Below are 10983 nucleotides of genomic sequence, written 5' to 3' on the forward strand. Positions count from 1 at the left end.
CCTAGGAACCTTGTTAGGCGCCGCGCTCCTGCATTGTTTTGTTCTGCGTCTGGAATGTCCTCGTCCCTCGTCTCTCTCTCTCTCTCTTAGTTTTAGGTCCGAGTTCACTAGCACTCCCAAATTCCTTTCACACTCTGATCTGCCTATCGCTGTGGAGTCTAAATATACCCGTGTAATGGGTTGCGTGTTCCTCCACTCAGCACGCTCCACTTGATGATGTTAAAATTCATCTGCCATGTCTCTGACCAAGCTGACAGTTTGTTAAGATCCTCCTGCAGCGCTCTAGCATCCTCCCCTGTCCTAATAGCGCGTCCTATTTTGGTGTCATCTGCAAATTTACCTATGTCACTAGTTAGCCCATTGTTTATGTCACTGATGTAGATAATAAATAAAAGCCGGCCTAAAACTGAACCTTGAGGAACCCCACTGATAATATTACCCCATTCTGATTTTTTTACCGTTAATGGTAACCCTCTGTTTCCTGTCGCTAATCCACGCCCTAGTCCAATCATAAACATTCCCTCCTATTCCATGAGCCCTGACTTTATTTAACAGTCTCTGGTGAGGTACCTTATCGAAGGCCTTACTAAAATCAAGATAAACTACATCGTAACTCTCATCATTGTCAGCTGCCTCGTTGACTCTATTGTAAAAGGATAAAAGATTTGTGAGGCACGACTTCCCTTAATAAACCCATGCTGTGAGTCGTGAATTAAATTGTCTGTCAATATGGTCCCTAATACTATCAGCTATTATTAACTCAAGCATTTTACCTATAACTGGCGTCGAACTAATCGGCCTATAATTTCCATAGAAGATTAAAATTTTGTCTCCCTTCTTAAATATTGGAGTAACGTGTGCCTGCCTCCAGGAAACAGGCACCATCCCTGTGTCTAGTGACTTCCTGAAAACTTCTGTTAGCTGCCCACTAATTTCAGATTTATAATATGCAGGGTATTAAATGAATGTATAGTTTTTTCCTCTTTTCTACATAATTTCCATGCAGTTTTTTCATGCTGCATGGTTCTTTTACCTTTCCTGCCAGCTTTGGCTGGAGGGATGGGGGGGTGGGGAGGAGCCTTCGCCTTTGCTGTCCTTCATCTTCCACTTTTGATTAGATAGTTAGTGTAGCTTGTCACAAATTGCCTCTTAAGGACGACCAGGTCTGCTGTTGTTTATTCTTTCTTTGTGTTCTTTAGTGTTCTTCCTCCTCCTCCTCTGTCAGGACCCAGAAGACGAGGAAACAGAGGAGTGAGATATACAACTGTGTAAACATCTGACAGGACAAACACTAACAAAAAGGGTGACATATATATAAGTGTAAACATCTCAAGTACAAAAGAGGGGAAACAACGAGGGTAAAGGAAAACAGATACCCAGAGAGGAAAGGCAGGTATACAACTGTGTAAACATGTGACAGGACAAACACTAACAAAAAGGGTGACATATATATATAAGTGTAAACATCTCAAGTACCAAAGAGGGGAAACAACGAGGGTAAAGGAAAACAGATACCCAGACTCAGATACAGAAAACAGATGCCCAGTGGGCGTGGTCAGAAAGTGTGAACAACCATTGAAAAAGACTCTGACCCGTGACGTCAGTCGTGGCGACATGTTATGAGCCAATAATTTAACAGAAAAATCACTGTGGGAGTGTCTTAAGACTGACTCACGAATAGCAGCAGAAGTAAAACAATACAACATAATGAGCGAGCAGATGGGTGTGACAGGAAGTATTGGCCATTGGTTATGTAAAGAATTAAGGGCGTGTCAAGGATGTAAGTCCGCCTAAAGCAAAGAAAAATGTGGCCTAGAAATCAGTGGTATGAGTAGACCGAACTTGGTTCTCGCCTCAAGCAGACCTGCTACTCACTCAGCCGAGAATGGCTGTTGTGATCTTAATCGTGAGTAGAAATTCGAGAATCTAAGGGAAACCGACTGTATTGTCCTGGAGATTATAATGTAGGAGGTGTGAAGTAGGATTGTGAGTGGGACAGGATTGTGATTATTTGTTTGCGATGTAAAACAAAGTTAAACCACTGGGTGTGGTATTTGGTGCTTCCGTGACTTGTAGTAGATTATACTATAGGAATGTGTAGTAGGATTTTGTGAAGAGAGTACATAATGATTGTGATGTAAGCAGAGAGATACAAACCACTGCTTGTGGAACGACGAATGTTATTATTATTGGCAACAACTGAGCACATATTGTAGTATTATGTTTAAGACATGTCGTTTGTCATATGTTGCATCCATTGCTGAATATGCCAGTGTTATGATCGTCTGAGCATAGAATATTGCGTAAGGCAATTACTTTCATTTAATTTTAAATAAATGTATATTTTCTTTTTCCCTTGTTTATCCCCGAACACCAGTCTCCAATAACAACTTAAGCCGGATCACGCTACCAGGGATACGAGACGGTGAGATCATTTATGGAGTAATTAATGAGTGATAAAAGAGTTGATTTAATACAAGAAAAGAAGGGTCTAAAACTGGCGGCAGCGGTATAGGGATAAATAGGGACATGTGCTTACAGTGCTTTTGTTTAATTTACTCTGACGAGAAAACGCCTCTTATTTTCATTAAGCTTTGCTCGTTTTAAGTGGCGGAAATAATAGTGACGATTTAATTATATAATTAATGGTTCTTCCGGAGGACATGGACTTTGACGATATGGTAATGGAAACTCTGGCCAACCACTGTTGTTCTGTAGTGCAATGGGTAGCACACGCGACTCAACCGAGAATTCATGAGTTCCTTCCCGGGCGGAGTGGAGAGGGATGGGCAGTCTCTCTCCACCCGCGCCGCGATCCACTCATCAGTGAGAGGGTGTCAGGTGACAGGCAGCGGCAGCGTCCCGCCTCCCAGGTTTGTTTGTTTTAGGATTGTTACCCCAGGATGGAGGGGAGCACGGGGCTCTACGCCTCACAGGGTGGTGGTGTGCCGCGGCGGACATGCAGCCATAGAGTGACTTTATAAAGGCCTAAACCGCGTCCCCCAGGTAGGAAGTGTAGAGTATGATCTAGAAAAAATGTGAAATACTAAGAAAAGTGTGAGGTATGGATAAAAAGTCAAGAAAAAAAAAATGAAGCATATGGACAATAGTGTGAAGTATTAAGATAAATGTGTGAAGAAAGAGAATCAGAGGAAGAGGAGGCCAGGGTAGTGCCCCCCTCAGTTATCTACTACAAATAACATTAAATAAACAAATGAAAATAAATAAAGAAATAAATAAATATGCACACTTGCAGTGGAAAAAACGGAAAATGAGCGAATAACGAAGAAGGGAGTAACCTTTAATATAATAAGATGAAGGCTACAACGAACAAGGGAGTAACCTTTAATATAATAAGATGAAGGCTATAACGAACAAGGGAGTAACCTTTAATATTATAAGATGAAGGCTATAACGAAGAAGGGAGTAACCTTTAATATAATAAGATGAAGGCTATAACGAACAAGGGAGTAACCTTTAATATAATAAGATGAAGGCTATAACGAACAAGGGAGTAACCTTTAATATAATAAGATGAAGGCTATAACGAACAAGGGAGTAACCTTTAATATAATAAGATGAAGGCTATAACGAACAAGGAGTAACCTTTAATATAATAAGATGAAGGCTATAACGAACAAGGAGTAACCTTTAATATAATAATATGAAGTCTATAACGAACAAGGGAGTAACCTTTAATATAATAAGATGAAGGCTATAACGATCAGGGAGTAACCTTTAATATAATAAGATGAAGGCTATAACGAACAGGGAGTAACCTTTAATATAATAAGATGAAGGCTATAACGAACAAGGGAGTAACCTTTAATATAATAAGATGAAGGCTATAACGAACAAGGGAGTAACCTTTAATATAATAAGATGGAGGCTATAACGAACAAGGGAGTAACCGCTTCACATGAATACAAGGAAAAGAAGGCTATAACGAACAAGGGAGTGACCTTAAAAATAATGAAAAGAAGGCTATAATTAACATGACTCAAGAGTAACTTTGTTAGGCAGATCGCACTACTCATGATAACACATATGCAAAAGTGGCAGCGCTCCTAGAAACAGGAGCGTGTGTGAGTTTTTAACGGATGAATTTATTAAAGAATTAGGGCTCGCAGTAAATGAATGTGAAGCGAAACCCGTGAATATTGTCTCTGTGCAAAGATACCATATTGAAAATGACGGTAAAAGACAAGTTAATATGGAAGGAAAAAGTAGTTTCCAAGACTTATTGATAACACGCGATGTAGATTTGCCGACTCATATTATGTTGAGTACTGATTTGTCGTGTAGCACGAGATTATTTTGAAAACATTGCAACTAAATGAGGAAAAAAAGAACGAAGCTTAAAACTGATAATAGAAGGGAAAACCATACAATTATGCCAGGAAAAATGTCTTATATCTAGAGGTGAAGGATCTTAGCTAAATGTAGATGGAAATGAAGAAAGTCTCACTGAAAATAAGGCCGTACGTTGCCAAGCAGCGGAACCTTTGCAACTGCATGCATCTGTTGCAGGTTACATAACGCTAGTGACGCAACTACAGGCAAGTGAAGCTTTATTTGAGCCTTGTGTTAGTACTCCTCAGGCTAGAGTCTTGTGCTCAGGGATAGTTAAGTTAACCCCTTCATCTGACAATCAAAGATCTTATGTCACTGTGCCGTATTTGAATATTGAAAATGAGTGTAAAGATAGATGATAATACAACGTTAGGATTTGTGAAGCCTGTCACTCATGAGCTATACGCTGATCTGCCACAAGTATCTAGTGTACAGACCGCTGACACAGTTAAGACAGACTTGAAGCCCGCAGAGCTTGAAGTAAGGAAGAAAAGCCTCTATCAAATTGTTGACGCTAAATTCCCAAGTGAAGAGAGAAAATCAGGTTTTAAAGTCCTTAATAGATAAATATATAACAGTGTTTTCCACAGAACAAGAACCATTAACAGTAACGCCCTATTTTTTAAGCACCATCAAGCAAAACACTGATGAAGTAGTGTACAGGCGTCCATATAACATTCCTATCAGTTATCATGACAGAGTAAATGAACAACTTATATCGCTCCAGCAACAGGGTGTGATTCACCCTTCGCGATCACCCTGTAATGCCCCACTAATCCCAGTGCCAAAAAAAGATGGAGTAATACGACTTTGTCTGGACTTCCGGGCACTTAATAAAACACTACGGGACGACCGGTACCCACTCCCTAATATAACTACCATACTCAATCAATTGGAAGATAGTAAGTTTTTTTCATGCCTAGACTTGAAACAGGGTTACCATCAAATCCCCCTAGATGAAATCAGCAGAGAGAAGACGGCATTTTCTTCTCCAGCAGGACATTGGGAATTTACTTCCCTCCCCTTTGGCCTTAAAACAGCCCCGTCCTGCTTCAAGAAAATAATAACACTGTCCTTACAGGACTATTAGGTAACAAGGTTCAGGTGTACCTTGATGACATAATTATCCTGGGCGATATATTTTCTAATCACGCAGATAACTTAGAACAAATTCTGGATCGCTTAAAGGAAGCCAAACTGACTCTTAAGATGAAGAAGTGTAACTTTTTTAAGGACAAAGTAGATTACCTGGGCCATGCCATCCGCTCAGAGGGAATAAAACCTCAATCTAGCAAGCTGGAGGCCATACAAAACGTCCCGGCCCCCCAAACTGTTCATGATTTACAGTCATTTCTTGGATTGACTAATTATTATCGCAAATTTATTGCAAATTATTCACAAATTGTTGCTCCTTTTCTAAAGATTTACAAAGGGAAGAAAGGTACACTAAAAAAAAAAAAATAATAAATAAATAAATAAATAAAATAAAATAAATAAATAAATAAAACTCCACTCATATGGACGGATGAAACAAAAATTGCGTTCTCAACCCTTAAGGATAGAATGCTTGGTACAGTCACTCTACGCATCCTACTACAATACTGGTGGAGTATTGCAATAACAGGATAATGATGATAAACTAAGACCTGTATCTTTTTTTGTGAGAAATTGAATACGGCAGAACAGCGGTACAGTATAGTTGAACGAGAGGCTTTAACTGTAATTTATGGGTTACACGTAAACCGCCCATTAATACTGGGTTACCCTGTTGAGATCCACACGGGTCACAGACCTTTAGTCTGGTTGTTACAGGTAGCTAGTCCCAACGGCAGGATAGCTAGATGGCAGACTCTCATGAGTGAGTATGGTTTCACAATCAATCATTTGCCTGGCAAGGAAAATATAGTAGCAGATTTTTTTTTATCAAGGATGAAGGCTCACAGGACACTGAGATTGAATTAGAAGGACACGCGCGATAATGTTTGTGGATGGGGAACAACAAAAACCGTGGAACACGTGGATAATGAGGGGCAAGGTATTGCACTAGTGCAGAAAAAGAAACAGGCGCCGAAAAATGAGAAAATAAAATATATGATATGTATGGACCTGAATAGTGAGTGTATTGGCCACACACTTGACTGGAGTATTCAGGAGATTAGTGAGCTCCATGATGAGCAGCCAGCATATAAGTTTGCTAAAAGAAGGAAGCCCCATGAATGAAAATTGAGCAAAGACTCAGGGAAAAAAGGCATAATGTGAGATGCCGCCCCTGTTAGAGGTACAGGTGGAAATTATGTTATACTGTGTTGAAGATGGGCATAATGTGAGATGCCGCCCCTGTCAGAGTTACAGGTGGAAATAAATGATGTGTTTTAGTGAGTCCGTACGGAGAAGCCACTAAGGTGGTGATTCTACCCCCCAAGTATTTCCAAGGCGATAACTCTGGCTCATTCGTCGCCACTGCAGGGCACGGAGGAACCAAAGTTACGTTATGTCGGTGTAGAAAGTTCGCTTTTTGGCCTGGAATGAAACGGGATGTAGAAAATTATGTAAGGAAGTGCGTCATGGTAGTCGTTTTAAAAGTGAGTTGGGAACTTGCACCCTGCTCCTTGGCGGCATTATCCAGACGTCACCGCTCCTTTTGAGAGAATACACATGGACCTTGTGGGTCCCATGGGTGTATCGGACAATGGGGTTCGATACGTAATGCCCATAGTTGATGTTTTTAAAAGGTATTTGATTACAGTACCCTTACGGAGTAAGGAAGCCCGCGAAATGGCAAGGGCGTTGTACGTGGATGTTGTTTGTGTACACGGTGTTCCTCAGACAGTTGTTACAGATCAAGGTTCAGAGTTCGTTAATTCCGTGATGCAGGAGATAAATTAGAAGCTACCTGTGCGACACGCGAATAACGGCTTACCATACAAATGGAAATGGAATAATAAAGCGCGCAAATTATACTGTTGTTAACATTTTGAGGAGAATGTTCTAGGAAATGTGTCCGTTTGGGATATAATGCTACTTATAGACATCTTGGCCTATAATGCTGCGTATTATCGCACCATAAAGGAGTCCCCATTTTATCGAGAGAGACAGAGAGAGAATTTTTAGAGATCCTCCTGTACCCTACACTATGTTAGAAAAAAATTCAGCAGCCCTGGTATGATATTTACTCCTATAAAGAGGAAATGGCTGCAATTGCAAGGAAAGTTTATGATATTTACTCCTATAAAGAGGAAATGGCTGCAATTGCAAGGAAAGTTTATGATATTTACTCCTATAAAGAGGAAATGGCTGCAATTGCAAGGAAAGTTTATGATATTTACTCCTGTAAAGAGGAAATGGCTGCAATTGCAAGGAAAGTTTATGATATTGACTCCTATGAAGAGGAAATGGCTGCAATTGCAAATAAAGTTTATGATAGATGCCAGGTTTACATTGAAAAAGGTAGAGAAGAAATAGAAAAGAAATACAAAGCTACAAAATCAAAACTATCAACGTTGGAGACAGTGTTCCTCAAATGAGACCACAAAGAAAAGTAAATAAAAAGTTGTAACCTATTTTTGATGGACCCTACAGGGTAATAGAGAAGATCAGTGATAATATGGTAAAAATTAGGAACCTCAGGACTAGTAAGGTTTCAACGGCCCCCACAGACAGAGTAAAAGTTCTTCATGAAGATTGCATCGATGTGCAGCAATGTCCAACGATTAGACGAGCATACCCTTTAAATCCAGAGACAGACACTGATCTATTCTTTGCATTGCTCAACCCTGAAATCGCTGAGAAAACTTCTACCGAAAATAATGACTCGTAGCGGAGAGGTGACTGCTACTCATGACACATTAAATAATGTTCGTTCTACAACAGCAATAAACAGCTGATGCACAGGCCCTACCTTCTCAGGTTACTCCCAAACTTTCAGAGCCACCTCGGCATAGATAAAGCCTTCGCTCTTCGACGGTACAAGAGTTGCCTAATGTAATGTCAAAACTAATACGATATAGAACAGGAATAATGCATAAGGATGAAAATGCAATAATTGAGCGGAAATATGACGAAATAAACCACAGATTGATTTGACTCTTTCGGTGTACGACTCAATGACACAACAGGAGTCCCCAACACGTGCTGGCCAAAGTTTCACACCAACATACTATCTATATTATAGTCCTCACAGATAGAGACTATAGTACCATTTATCCTTACAGAAGATGTTTTGGCTGCATTATATAAAGCACGGATTTTAACTGCTTCGTTACTTGAAATGTTATTCAAATGTCACCTGAGTATCCAGCTGTAAAAGCAATAAAATACACACTCTTTAATTTTGAAAACGAATTCAGTTCATTGTTGCATCATCTCAGAAAAGTTTTAGGCTATGTGATGACTACTATTCAAAACAAGCTGCATGCTTCTATGAATTATAGAAAAAAAAAAAGAAAAAAAAAACGGGAAATAATTTTTTTGAGGATCCTTGTCTAATAACCTATTTGGTACCGCGACCCAGGCTCAAGTTGATGCTATTCATGAAAAAATAGAGTACTAGAGTCATTAACTGTGAAAGATTTTATATAGTTAAATGTTTATTATGGAAAACTCAACATCATTAATGGGCCTGTCACACCTTAACGTTTTAGAGAACGTATGGCTAGCGTATGGAAAAAACGGGCACGCTCACATACAGCATACGCTTGAATAAGTGGGTAGTTCGCTGCTCCATCGTTAGGTGGTACGTTGCGTGGCGTACGGCGTGTCGTATACGTCGTCGTACAGCGAGAAGTTTTTGAGCATGCACAAAATTCAAATTCTCGGCCAGCAACGTTATGTACGTTATGCATAGACGCAAGTAGAGCGGGGCAAGGCGATCGTCGTTATCATTCGTCTTCCATTCGTTCCTCACCTCACGCATTTCATTAGTATAATGGATGGACAGCGTGCCCATTGTTTTGTGTAATTGTTGTTGGACGTGATCCGATCGGATGCGGTGTTCCCGATCGTTGTCTTATCGATGCTCTGTAATGCGCTGCACGCGTCGACAACGCGCCGAAAAGAGTTCAACACCGTACCCATATACCATGTTTACTCTACGCCATACGTACCCTTCTGTTCGTTAAGGTGTGACAGGTTCTTAAGTAATATGCATGTCATGCAATCTGCCTTTTACAGGCTATATTCAGCTGTAGATGTATTGAACCAAGCTGTGCCCCATTTTAATATAGACTATGGCATTAGGAAGAGAAAAAAGCTCCAACAAGAATTGTTATATTTTGACTTAGCATTGAGAAACATAAGACCAGGTATACAAGATTTATATTTGAGTCTGCAGGCTCCCCTGCAAACATACATAATTCCAACCATTATGTGAGACAAACAGTTGTTCAGCACATTAAAGGAAGCCTAGGATCGGCCTCCAGGTCTTTTGTGCCTTGCAGTTCTTGATTTTTTAGCTCTATATAGGGATGTAATAACTGTCCTCCAGGACAACGGCTTTGCACGATTCTCGTAATTTCTATTTCACCAAACCTTTGCGAGGAGATCCGATTGACACCTTTGATGTCTTTCGAATCGACTCCCTTCCATTTTCTGTGCAGAATAGCACTTACTTTCTTATGTATAGTGTTGATTCAAGATGTATTGCCTTCAGTGAGAATAGGAAAATATATTTTATGCTTTCTAGTATAAAACACTGTAACAAGAATAACCATATGTTAGTTTGTCCTCCCACAGGCCCCGTCCATGAGGCTAGTAACGCAGCCTCTTGTGAATCGGCTGCTTTCTTGAAACATGAGTCAGTGATCAACCTCTGCCACACAATAGTCTTGAAAACATTTCCCCCTATGTTTATAAATGGTCCTGGCTACTGGACCTGTTCACTTGCCTCCCCATCACTCTGACACTCACATGCCCTATACCATCCTGTAAACAGACATACTGTCAGCCTGACGGATAATGGGATATTGATGCTTCGGCAAGGTTCTCTTCGCAGTGCTGAGTCCATCCCCCTACAGGAGCTAACAGCTGGCTTGCAGCCCCTAAATTATGTGGTCGAGCCGGATCAGCCTTTTCAACCCGCAATCCATTGGTGGATTGTCTTCGCCATTGTCGTGATCCTGGTTCTTCTGCTGGTGACGTCTGCCGTGGGGTATTCCTATGTCCTACGCTACGCACGACGCCGCCTAATTCCAGACTCGAACCAACTGCAGACATTGCAAGGCGTATCTTCTCCACCAACACCTGTGAGATCTCAGGGGCGAGATCTTCCGGAAGGGGAAGTATGTCAGGACCCAGAAGACGAGGAAACAGAGGAGTGAGATATACAACTGTGTAAACATCTGACAGGACAAACACTAACAAAAAGGGTGACATATATATAAGTGTAAAACATCTCAAGTACAAAAGAGGGGAAACAACGAGGGTAAAGGAAAACAGATACCCAGAGAGGAAAGGCAGGTATACAACTGTGTAAACATGTGACAGGACAAACACTAACAAAAAGGGTGACATATATATATATAAGTGTAAACATCTCAAGTACCAAAGAGGGGAAACAACGAGGGTAAAGGAAAACAGATACCCAGACTCAGATACAGAAAACAGATGCCCAGTGGGCGTGGTCAGAAAGTGTGA

At 40.6% G+C, this 10983-nt stretch overlaps 1 long non-coding RNA gene across 1 annotated transcript; it reads right to left on the reverse strand.

Moving 5' to 3' along the window:
• Window positions 1-2073: 2073 nt before the first annotated feature.
• Window positions 2074-3889, reverse strand: LOC126990706 (uncharacterized). Its single transcript, XR_007744661.1, has 3 exons — window positions 3780-3889; window positions 3432-3563; window positions 2074-3387 (listed from the first exon to the last, which is right to left on the reverse strand). It is a non-coding gene; the product is annotated as an uncharacterized LOC126990706 (long non-coding RNA).
• Between the last annotated feature and the right edge of the window lie 7094 nt (window positions 3890-10983).

The sequence above is a fragment of the Eriocheir sinensis genome, unplaced genomic scaffold (genome assembly GCF_024679095.1).
Source record: "Eriocheir sinensis breed Jianghai 21 unplaced genomic scaffold, ASM2467909v1 Scaffold192, whole genome shotgun sequence".
Taxonomy (NCBI): Eukaryota; Metazoa; Arthropoda; class Malacostraca; order Decapoda; family Varunidae; genus Eriocheir; species Eriocheir sinensis.